Below are 12,883 nucleotides of genomic sequence, written 5' to 3'. Positions count from 1 at the left end.
CTAACTGGTCTCATAGGACTCAATGTTAACGGTTAGCTTGGATGTAAAATGTGCACTGCCATAACTACAAAACGGTTGGAAGTACAGGAGACAGGTAAGAGCCTATTATTTAACTCAAGGGAAGGTGTAAAATAAGCTTATTTCCAAAAATGGGACAGTATCACTTTAAGGCCCATAAAGGGCCGTACACACACATTGCTGCTATTTACACACTATTTACACACACATCGCTGCTTCTCGCTTGCTCGCCTACTCGCCTCTCTTTCATGGAACGTTTGCTGAAAGTTCCCGTTGCTTTAACTGCCAATGAACAGGCGAGAAGTACTGAACTCTGCCTTCCAATTGGTTACTCGCTTACTCGCCTCGCTCGAAGATAAAATATTTTCAACTCGGGATCCGCCCACATCGTATCGCTTGTACAGTACTCGCCTGCTAGTCTCGCTGGAACACATTGACATTCTATTGAGTTAATTCGCTGAGCGAGTAACTATCAGCGACGTGTGTGTACGGCCCTTTACTTTTTTGCCGCATATGGTCCGAACATGGTACTGAACTTGGGGGCTTACCAAGGACAACTGCATTGAAGCCCAATAGTTTCAGTGGAGCTTAGCTTGAACAGTGGTCCTGGTGGTTGATGGTTTAGTTCACGTCAAATTACAAACAGAAGACTTTGGTTCTCATTACATTGTGTGTACATTGTTTTGTCCCAGGCCAAGCCAAACTTGGCAGTGGCCCTGAAACCCATCACACATTCATAGCAGCTGTTATACACTTTGCATGAAGGATTCAAGACTGTTTCATAAGACATTCATACCAAACTTTTCATAGACATGGAAGACAAAAGGATAGAACCTTGTCAAAATCAGTAATCATTGAGGGTTCAGAGCAAAGCCTGCAATGCTGCTTTGATAAACTTTTATTTTGACAAGTTGCTGTCCTTCCGTCCGCTATACATGGGTTCCGGCTGCTTGTACACAAACGAATGCGTACGCAGCCAGGGATTCCAAAATGCTAGGCGGCTAGGTGTTTAACATTGGAAGTTCCATTGGATCAGTGTAGTACGGGGTTAGAACCTGTTTTCTCGTTGGCTGGATGTTGATGCAGTTTCTGTGGTCTCTGTACTGCTACCAACTCCATTCTGGGATAACATATCTAGTGATGGGCAAATGAGGCTTCCTGAACCAATGAGGCTTTCAGGCAAAAAGGTTCGAAGCATTCGAAGGATTTTTCGAAGCCTCATTTCTCACTGGCGCCATCTGGTGTGCAATGTCAAGTCAAGTCAAGTCAAGTCAAGTTTATTGTCAATTTCTTTACATGCACTGGTCATACAAAGAATTTGAAATTGCGTTTCTTGCTCTCCCATGCAGACATAGACTAATCTAGGTAAGGACATAGACAGTATAGACATAGACAGTACTCATACATGGACATAGACAGTATGGACGTAGACATTGCTCATACAGACATTTAAAGTGCAAGACTGGACAACAGAAGACTTGTAGAGAACATACATTAAGAGGAGGTATTTTGTTGTGCTTTTTCTAAAAGTCCTTTATAGCGTTCTGACATAGTAATAGTAGCATTTGAAGAAAATAAATAATTAAAAAAAGGTTTATTAAATACACCAGCAGCAGTATGTGTGTGTGTGTGTGTTTGTATGTGTTTTGTGTGCGCGTGTGTGTGTGTGTGTGTGTGTGTGTGTGTGTGTGTGTGTGTGTGTGTGTGTGTTTAGTGCAGGTAGAAAGTGCGGTGTGCGTCTGTGTGTGTGTACCTGTGTATGTGTGTGTGTGTGTGTGTGTGTGTGTATGTGTGTGAGTATGAGTTGTGTGTCGGTGTGTGTATGTTTGGGTTTAGTGCAGAAAGTGCAGTGTGCTTGTGTGTATGTGTGTGTGTGTGTGTGTGTGTGTGTGTGTGTGTGTGTGTGTGTGTGTGTGTGTGTGTGTGTGTGTGTGCATGTGTATGTTTTGAGTTAGTGCAGGTTGAAAGTTCAGTCACAGATGTAGTAGTGCAGGTGGAATGTTCAGTCGCAGATATGGTGGTGGGGATGAGGGGGGGGGAGCGTTGTCAGTGGCCTGGCTGGCTAGAGGCTGACAGTGAAGGGAGAGTGGGTTGAGTGTTCAGTATCTTGATTGCTTGATGCATCGTGCTGCTTGCAAGCCTGGTGGTACGGGAACGGAGGCGCCTGTACCTCTTTCCAGAGGGCAGGAGGCTGAACAGTTTGTGTGCAGGGTGGCTTGTGTCTTTGATGATCATCAGTGCTTTCCGGGTGAGGCGTGCGGTGTAAATGTCCTGCAGGCATGTACTGTGACTCTATTCATTATATTTCCGGTTTAATTGGCTGCTGTTGCATTTATGGCCGATCACTCCCGGTTGCGCGCCGACCTCCACAAAATGATGCTCTCTCTCACTTCCACGAGACAACCGTTCAATGACACGGCAGGCATTGATTTCATTTTAACTTTTTTTCGTGTCTTATTTGTATCCGTTCCGTTTCAATAAATGTGATGGGGTGTGTGTGTGGAATTAATGACTCTTGATTGTGGAACACTCAAATCAAGTTTAACGCTGACCCATGTGTTGTCGATACGGTTGTCTCGTGGAAGTGAGAGAGAGCATCATTTTGTGGAGGTCGGCGCGCAACCGGGAGTGATCGGCCATAAACGCAACAGCAGCCAATTAAACCGGAAATATAATGAATAGAGTCACAGTACATGCCTGTGAATGAAATATAGGCCTAAATCAAGAGATTCTAACAAATATCAGTTATCCACTAGCCTAGGCCTATTCGAACTCACAATGATAAATGTAGCATTCTGCCGCCTTCACCACTAGGCCAGGCTCCAGATAATTTCGCAGAAGGCTACCCTGCGAAATTAAGAATTAATTGATTCATCATCTCTTTTCTACCACGGGGATTTGAACCAATTATCCTGCGAATTCAGGGCAGACAGTTTAATCACTGCGCCAGCTATTTGACTTCTCTAATGGCAGAGCTGAGTTCCATTTTTGTACTCAAGATGGCACAACTTGTAAAGCCTATTAAAACCTGCACAAAACCCATTAAAATAAATAAAATATGTCTGCACTCTTCTTTAGCTGTATAAAGTTGAGTAGGCCTACTAATAATTGCTGACAGAACTGCTGTCTCATTTATGGTAGCTTAGTTCACGGTAGAACTAAAACAATTTTCCACCACGTCTTCGGTAGCGTCTCACTTTGAAAATCTACTTCAAAAGGGAATTGCATATCATATTTGGACATTTGGGTCAATCTACGGCATGAACTAAATATATTGTATAGTGGAACCAAATCAAAGTCACTACATATCCAGTCTCAACATTCACACAACAAACGCAATCTGAAAACTGACAAGTGCTCCGAGGCGCAGAAAGCTCGTTTGGGTAGCGGCGGGCAATGAAACGTCCACGCGCTTCGCAAAATGTGAAGCCTCATCTGGCATTGTCACGTGGTATTTCTTGACGTCAAACGCCTCGAAGCGAGGCTTCAGATTTTACGCCCACTTTTGCTCGAAGCACGCTTCGAAGCCTCGCTTCAAGTTTCCCATCACTAGATTCCCAGATTGACGCTCCCAACTCAGGACGCTCCCATTTCATCTCGCTCCCACTAGCCAGACTATCGGTACCACCGCCATATGACGGAGCCAGTTATCTTGTTGATGTTAGTTTTTTGTTTCTAACCCTAACCTTAACCCTAAACCTAACCCTAACCCTAACCCTAAACCTAACCCTAAATTGCTTGTATGTGGCAGTATATGATAATACGTGAAATATAATCGGGTGGGACCGCACGTCCGGGAGTGATAGAAACACCTGGGACCGCACGTCCGGGAGCGATCTCAGTTGGGAGTCTCCATCCGCTTACCCACTAAACATATCTTAACGTGAGTACATCAGAATCGATTCCTATGCTTTGTAAATGAAATTATATTGTATCACACCAATCACACGTGGGGAAACGTTTGAGTGACGGCAGCTTGCAAACAATCAGAGGCTACCTCCGATCGAGAAACCCCTCCTTGTCAGCAGTGGCTAACACTTTGCAACACAATATAGCATTATTTAGGGAGCATGCCAAAGCATTACCAGCTACATGATAGTATTTTATTCTTAACAGTGTAACCGACATTACAGCGTGCGAATAAGTGGATAAAACCGACAGCCGAGAAGACAACAGGTTCTTGTCATACACTGTGCAGGGCTCCAATGGCACTTCCAATCAGTGTTGCCAGATGTGTCTGACCAAATCCCGCCCAAAAGGTTCTCAAAAACCGCCAAAATGCGCTAAATTCCGCCCAAATTCAACAAATTACATTGACTTCTATGGGCCCAAAACGGCTTAAAAAACCGCCAAATGGCCAATTTTTCCCGTTTTTGCCCGCCGACGCTCATCCCAAGTAGCCCAATTGGGCGGGCACCCGCCCAATCTGGCAACACTGCTTCCAATGATAAACACCTAGTCGCCTAGCATTTTGGCCCTGGCTGTGCGCGCACTCAAAAGTTTACAAATATTCAAAATGTATGTATAGGTTCATGAAAGGTTTGGTATGAATGGGTCATGAAACAATTAGTACAGTGCCCTGTGTAATTCAGATGGATTTGGATGTTTTAATTTTTTTGCACAAATTGATAGAAAAGGCGTAGAGAAAGACATTCCACTTTGTCTACATATTTTTACCCTCCATGTTTACCTTTTTATACCTTTAATCATTGGGGCGGAGCCTAATTATCAGTACAGGCCAGCCAGTAATAGTAGCCTAAACCATGCTGGTTTTGGATGGAAAATTGATTTTCTATGCTTAATTTGATGAAACAGACATAGAAATAGACATTCAACTTTGTCTTCAAATTTTCACCTTCCATTTTCATATTTTTATGACATTATCATTTAGACTGAGCTTATTTTACAGTATAGATAGATTTCCAGGCAACGTCACACGGTAACAAAAGGTAACAACTGCGCATGCGAGGGGCAGAAAGCCGCGCAGTTCAATATTGTTTTCTATGGACGCTGTGGATAACTTGTCTAAGAAAGTGGGATTTTAAGATGCTGATCTATTTTCAACTGTACTTGCAGAGTTAGTTATGCGATCGGGATGATTTGTATACCTTGCACAGGGCATCCGGTTTTTAGGAAATGTAGGTTTTAATGAGTTTAAAGGTTTTTTGTGATAAAGCAGGTTGTTGCACCATAGCATTTTGATGTATTGTTATTGTAACAGACTCTAGCACTGTCTTAATGCTATTTATTATACACTGGAGAGGGCATTCATATTGTTAATAACCGAATTACCAACTTCCAACTGTAATTAGATCCTAGTTGTTTTAAAACTGGTAACTTGCTTTAGCAAGCTCTAGTGGTGGTGCTAGCTAGCGAAAGCTAGCATAAACAATTGCAATGTTGTTATGGCACAGATGTTTAAGTTATTAGAGATCTGTTGTCCGTTTTTCATCTCCTTACAATTGAAATACAAAATGTAGATTAATCTACAAGTAGAGTCTTGAGATCTAGTAGCCAGTGATGTACCCGAACGCGTTCAATGAACGAAAGTTCATGAACGAGTTCATATTTTGAGCGAACGTGAACTGAACGGACAGTATTTTCTAGATGATGAACGAACTATGAACGCGTTCATCTGGAGCGTGAACGTGAACGTTCATTAGTTCGTCATTCCGTTCATTCCGTAGTTACCAGATTTCATTAATATTCCTGCAGAAACCGCTACTGAACACAATGTCAGAGAGTCTAATATTATTTCTTATCCATTCTCTCTGGGTCTTTCTCAAATGCAAGGCCAGTGTCCTTCCAAGTGTATCAGCCTAATTAGTCACGCCCAGTGATTGGATACTTTTTGGTGAACTCTACAGAATATCCAATCACTGGGTATGACTAATAAAGGGTATCCAATCACTGGGCGTGACTAATTAGGCTGATACACTTGGAAGGACACTGGCCTAGCATTTGAGAAAGACCCTCTGACAGCGTCAGATACAATTCTCTCCGACTGTCTTTAGTCTCGTGCAAAGAGGCGGGACCAAGCAAACAGCAGGCATCGCTCTACTTCAAGTCAGAGCGGCCAGCAACCAGCAAGCAGTGTGCGAGTTTTCTGATTTCCGGTGACTTTTTAGATTAACGCCTCTAGCGACCGTCTTCTGGGCGTTCGGAATAAGTGTGGAGTGCTCTCGCTTCACTATTTAAGTTAAAATGCGCCGCGCGCAGCACCAACAACAAGAGAAAGCTGTCTGCTGGCATGTTGCAGGATGGCAAATTTTGCGCATGAGACAGAGAACAACAGTGCAGGAAAACGTTAGTCCACGCACCCGATTTAAGTCCAGTCCATAGTAACAGAAAAGAAGTGAAATCGCTCAGCACACAGTGTCTAAACAACAAACACTCTAAAGGACTACTAGGCCTACTGATAAACCACTCTTAATGCTAAACTGAAATACAGTAGACTAATATCTAACAATCTCATTGTTAAAACTAATTTAGGCTTTAGGCCTACTCTTTTTTCAACATGGGGGGGTGAGCTGTGAACTGAACAATGAACTAGTAGAAAATTTACTTTCCCAACACTGCAGAAAACACAGTTAAAGGAACAGACCACCCTTTTTTGATTTTCACATATTTGCAGTATTTCCCAGCATTGTTCATGAATGTGCATATCATTTTCTCCTCTGTGTTTTCATTACTTAGATTTATTGGATCAGAATTATTAGCATAGCTTAGCATAATCACTGAAAGTAACTGGTATCTTTAGCATCAAGCCACAAGTGATCACTGGACCGAATTAAATTGCTGTTTTACACTCTGGTGAATGTTACATTCATTTTAAAGTGGTTTAGAAGTACATTTGCTGGTGTTTTATTTTGTACCATAGACTTGCATTACTATGCCTAATTTGGGTATACTGTCAAACGGGGCAATGCAAACACATAGACGAAAATTATATGCACGTTCATGAATAATGCTTGGAGATACTGCAATTATGTGAAAATCAAAAAAGGGTGGTCTGTTCCTTTAAGGAATAGGCCTACTCTCTATTACTACTAATAATGAACCGCTGCTCTAATGCACAACTAAAATACCGTTATATCCAGCAATGTCATTGTTAATCATCATTGTTAATTGTCAATGTCATTAATTAACCCATTAAATAATGGCTATCTGTGAAGCATTTATATGGGCTTTTTCAATGAATTTTGATTTTTTTTTAAATTATTATTATTTTTTATTTTTTTTTGGGGGGGGGGTGAACTGAAATGAACTAGTTCATTTATTTTGTGAACTATGAATGAACTAGTTCATTTTGAAAAAAATATGAACTATGAACGAACTAGTTCATTCTGAGAGCTGTGAACTTGAACTTGAACTAGTTCACGTACAAAATGAACTTTCCCAACACTGCTAGTAGCAATGCAACATCAGAAATGGGCTGATTTTGTCCAGGTAATGTAGCGCACTAGCTAGTTAGCAACGCTTATTGAGATTCGGTAGGTAGCATTGCTAGCAAGCTGTACTGTTTCAAATGGTTTATATGTCAGGTCATATATTCAACAATACCCCCCTTTCAACTTAAATTTACATTTTATGTAAGATGGGAGACTCATGTCTGACTTGGAGGTAGTGGTTAGTTGTCCAGCTAACACGCTAACGTTCGCTGCTAGCTAGCTAACGTGTAGTTATTAGATGTTCAAATTCACCAGGTTATTTATTTGGTACGGTCGCCTTTCCGTTTAAATGCCGGTTAATCAAGTGTATGAACATATATTCTATGAACAACTATCTGCCAAAAGTCGCACAAGCAGATGTTTACATTTTGTATATAAGCTTATCTCGTCAAGTCTGCACCAAGCACAAACAGCACACTGCCTGAAGTTGTAAGCACTCCTGTTATGGCTAGAGATTATATAAAACCCGGAGGATGCGGTTGGAGAGTCGGATCAAGACCTCACCCGAACAGACCGGATGGCTGTCGTGCATTGAGCCGCCAAAGGCGGGTCAGATGGCATTTCATTAATATGTCAACAAAATGGCAGTTACAGCGCAAGAAATTGTGAAACCGGAATATATCCTCTTTAGTTGACTACAAAAGCCATTCTCTAATCTCCCTAGTATGCTGTTCAGTCACGAACACTCACTGAGTAAAACTGAACCAACTCCTGCCTCATCATTCATCGAGCCTGTTTGATCCGTCCAGCCTGTTGTGGCCAATTGAGTCGCGGATCCCGCTCCCTATGTGTGTGCTTCTGACTCTGTTGAGCTCTACATTTCTAAATGTTAACAGTGCTCTGCCAACGCTTTAACATCTCACTCTGTATGCTACTCTTAGGGAAATTATAGTCTACAGACGTGACTCTACTATCACTCACTGCGTTACAGCGTACAGTCTTTAAAGCCACATGCTATCACTCCCCTCGTCCGAGTCACTCAGCAGCGGCGCCCTCGGCGACTCGGTGAGACGAATCCTGACTGAGTTGTTGGTAGCAGCGAATCCCCTACGGATCGGATCAACGCTTAAGTTTCATTTTTGCCACGAGTGTTCGAGTCGCAAGGCAACTCGGCAGCGGAAGCGAGTGGTCATCTGCTGCTCGCCTCCTGACTGTCCCTGCTCAACTAGACTTCTGCACCCAAATATTTGACTTTTAGTCTTCTTAAATACAAACACACACATTATTTATTGCAAAATCAGGAACATGCCGTTTCACTGCTGCCAAAGGCTGTTCGAGTTGTGGTTGCATGTTTAGTGAGGAGACCCAGGTGGGTCGGGTCGCAGCATGAGTTAAGGAACTGACATTCATAAAGTGAGTTTTGTTGATCAAACTGTCTTACTCTTTGATTTATCAACGTGAATTGATAAATGGAACAACAAAGGCGAGGCGCATAGCTAGGCCTACTTAACGGCAGAAACGTTTTTAAAAATACATTGTTATTATTTATTTTTATTTATTTTAAATAAGTGATCCGTGTGATCCGTCTAATCCGGATACTCTCCTTGGAATGATCCAATCAATCCGGACGCCTCAAAGATTCGAGTTAAGCACCTCTAGTTATGGCACATGAATGATCGTTTTACATCCAAGCAAGATGCTTTGTCCTCTCGCTCACTCCCCCCTTTTCCTCAATGTAGTGTACAAAAACATCGGAGAAGAAACGTTGTCACCTTTGATCAAGCACGTTTTACCAACATCAGTGTCAGCCCATTGGCAGCCTTCAGATGTAATGCTATTAGCACTGTAAATATCCTGCCTTTTTATGAAACCTAGACCTAGGAAAGGCTCTAGGTGGCAAAATTACGATTGGGGATGGGTCGGGAGAGTGTGTACCGGCCGTTTTTTTTATTTAAAAAAGAGCAACTAGCAAAATAACAAAAAGTAACACACCTAGATTTTAACAGAGCTGTATACTGTTTTTCTATGGCCGTAGAAGCCTTTCTTCTGCCCCTTGTCGCCGTGCGCAGGCGCGCTGTTAGTAAACATGAAATCTATCTATAGGGCCACTAAAATGACCTAAATCCAGCTGGATTTGCATGTAAGGTGTATTTTTAGTTTTGTGTTTTTGCTTACATTCATGGAAAATACATAGAAGTAAAACTTAAAGTTTGTCTTTAAGTTTTTACCGTTTATTTTCATTGCAGAAATCAGTGGCTCCTAAACTTCGCCCTGACAAGGCAACTTTGCCCTATATACCAGTAGATTCCAGCCAAGCCCCCCTCCCCTGACATGAGCCGTGACACATTTTTTTTTCTGTAAAAGGATAAACAGATCTGTGCATCCCATTTCACAACTTGATAGAGTTGGTACATCCCAAAAGCCATCCAATGAAAACACTAATCATAATAAATACATTGTAAAGAAGAAAACGATAACTCAGTCACAGTAGGTCCTCAATCAGAGATGCAGATTATTACAATATAATGTAAGCTTAGTTCTTAACTAATGGGGATATTGTTTAAAGGGACACTGTGCAGGAAATGGCCAAAAAAGGTACTGCAACTATGTTGCTCATTGAACAGTTTGGTTATCAGGTTGGCTATCACCAAATTTGATATTTACATGAAAGTTTACTAAGTAATAAACAAATATTTTCTAGTATGGTCCGAGTAGAGTCATTTTTGCAGCTAAAAATGGCTATTTTTAGAAATTCAAAATGGCGGACTATGGAGAAGACCCCCTTTTTCATGTATGAAAAGTGCAATTTTTCCAGTCATAATGACTACTTGGAATTTGATGGTGGTGGTAAGTATTTATGAAAAAAGGTAACATTAGTGAATGGGCAGCATGAATTCTGGAAATAAACAACTAAAAATCTCACACAGTGTCCCTTTAACTTATTTTTGGTTGACTTTGGTTTACTTGCCATGACCGTTGCGGGGTTGGTTGTCACACCCTGTTGGTTGTCACACCGTATGGGGTTGGTTGTCACAATGTTATTCTAATGGGGGGAAATGGAAAATGTAAACATTAAATAAAACGATACAACATTTCTAATTTCAATGAAATGTGAATCTAAACCTAGCTCATGCACACAGAATCATCACAAATCAGCCTGATCTCCAAAAATTCCGTGCTCCTGGACACGGATGTTAAGGACACGAAATCCGTGTCCAGGAGCACGGATTTTGCCAAAATTCTGTGCTCCTGGACACCGAATTGTTTTCCGTGATGGGCACACGGAAGTGCTTTCTATAGGCTATTACCACAGCACTGTGTTAATTCTATCATTAGAAAATACATACCAAATGCTAATCCTAAACAAAATAATGCTATAGCAATTTAAGTTGTGCCCTGACCAAAACATTCCCTAACCTTAACCTGTCATTAAAGACATATTTTTTAGAAATACCTTTTCCAGTTGGTTGATAGGCTATCAAATTCATATAATGAATGAAAGAAAACTAGCTGTGCCCAGACCAAAACAATCCCTAACCCTAACCTGTCAGTAAGAAATGTTTATTTTTGAGAAACAATATTTGAAATTAGAAAAATCCTGAGAAAACACAAGACTGTGGAAACATGCTTGCATGCATCCCACATGCAGCTGTGGGAGTATAGAGAGAGCACTTCTGTGTGTCCATCACGGAAAATAATTCCGTGTCCAGGAGCACGGAATTTTGGCAAAATCCGTGCTCCTGGACACGGATTTTGTGCCCTTAACATCCGTGTCCAGGAGCACGGAATTTTTGGAGATCATGTTGCACAAATTGTCCATTTGCTACTTCTTACACTCCAAAACTTTTAAAAATACAAATGTAGGCTAGTGTATTTTACACACAAACTGAATGTAAAACATCTCATGCTATGCTAACATCACATACAATGATAAGTATTGTGTGACAACCAACCCCGGGAGCAGTGTGTGACAACCAAACCCCAACTGGCATGTTTAACTCTTTCAGAGTCTAGCTCACATGGATTGCCTTAGCTAAAAAAAATGAAACAAAATGGTAGCTTACTCTACTGTCAAATGAAATGGCCATAGTCTACAAATTTTGATGTCAGTCCATACAGTAGTGCGATGAGTGAGAAGGAAAACATTAGACTTCTGAACATTTTCATTTTCATGTGAAAAACACATAATGTTGTCTCACCTCAAGGATATTATGTATCTCCAATATCAATGTATATGTCCTGTGCTGCTGGGTGTGATTTGTAGTAGTGATGTGTCGGCCACGAACGAAACGGCTCTAAGAACCGGCTCTTTGAAGTGAACGACGGGAACTAGCTACGCATTGGGAGCCGTTTTTGTTTTTTTGTTTGCTTTGTCCTTTGGTGTGTTCCATTACTCGCCCTCTGTACTGTGTACCTTGTTTTAAGTGCAGTGAAGCACCCTTTCCACCCTCCGCGATTGGCGAGGTGAGTACATTCCGATTCCCGTTTTGTCTGATACACTTAACGGAAATCACGGTTGGTCGCGTGTCATCAGAGTTTACCAACCGCCAATATGCAATTCATCACGGAAGGCACTGTTCGTTATGCTGACACTTTTTAAAGTTACCCCTGTCTCTAATACACATGGCGATTGTCTTTGGAATCAAAACTATGCTGTCATCACGGAGATTCAGCCGTTTGACAGATCTGACACTCAACTACGTAACAAACATGGCGGCCGTTGAGTGCAAAAAGTGTAGCCTACAGTTACTCCACACTTCGAAAAATGGCCGTTTTGGGAGCGTTATCCAGTTAATTTCTTACACTTTCCCGCCGCGATTAGAAATGGAACACCCTGCGTAAACACAGTGCGGAAAGGGCGGAAAGTACGAGTATTGGAACACACCACTTCTCTCCCTCTCCATCTCATTGTGTGTATCCTCTAACGGTAGGGACACATACACGCGAATTTGTGAACTCTGCCATTCATTCCTATGAGAGAGGCGAAAGCAAGCGAACAGGAGCGAAGCGAAGCGAAGTTATTAAAGAAAGTTTAATGTCATGCAAATGAGGAGCGAATTCGCCTGCCGCGACCCAATCAAATCAACAACATAACTGTTCCATTCCATTTGATTCGCCGCGACGACCTGATGACGGTTGGATTTCGCCTCTCTTCGCTTCGCTTGCTTCGCCTCCTATGTGTCCCTACCGTAAGTGCCAGTAGTTGCAGCGCAGGTGTTACAGACACACTCACGGCGATCAGAAATACATAGTGTGTGTATTACTACCTTTTTAATATACTTTGTATTTGGGTATGTTGGGTCCATATTTAACGACTGATAATAAGTGTTATTCATAAAGACTTTTACACAGCAAGCACTGCCCAAATCGCCTCACAATGTCAATAATGAAACAAAATGTTGTAAAATAAAATTAAAACTATTAATTTATTAATAATGTAAACATATATGTGGGGAGCCGTTTGGGAGCCGAAA

The sequence above is a fragment of the Engraulis encrasicolus genome, chromosome 9, assembly GCF_034702125.1.
Source record: "Engraulis encrasicolus isolate BLACKSEA-1 chromosome 9, IST_EnEncr_1.0, whole genome shotgun sequence".
In the NCBI taxonomy this organism is placed as follows: Eukaryota; Metazoa; Chordata; class Actinopteri; order Clupeiformes; family Engraulidae; genus Engraulis; species Engraulis encrasicolus.
The sequence above is the reverse complement of the archived record's forward strand: the minus strand, read 5'-3'. Positions refer to the sequence as shown.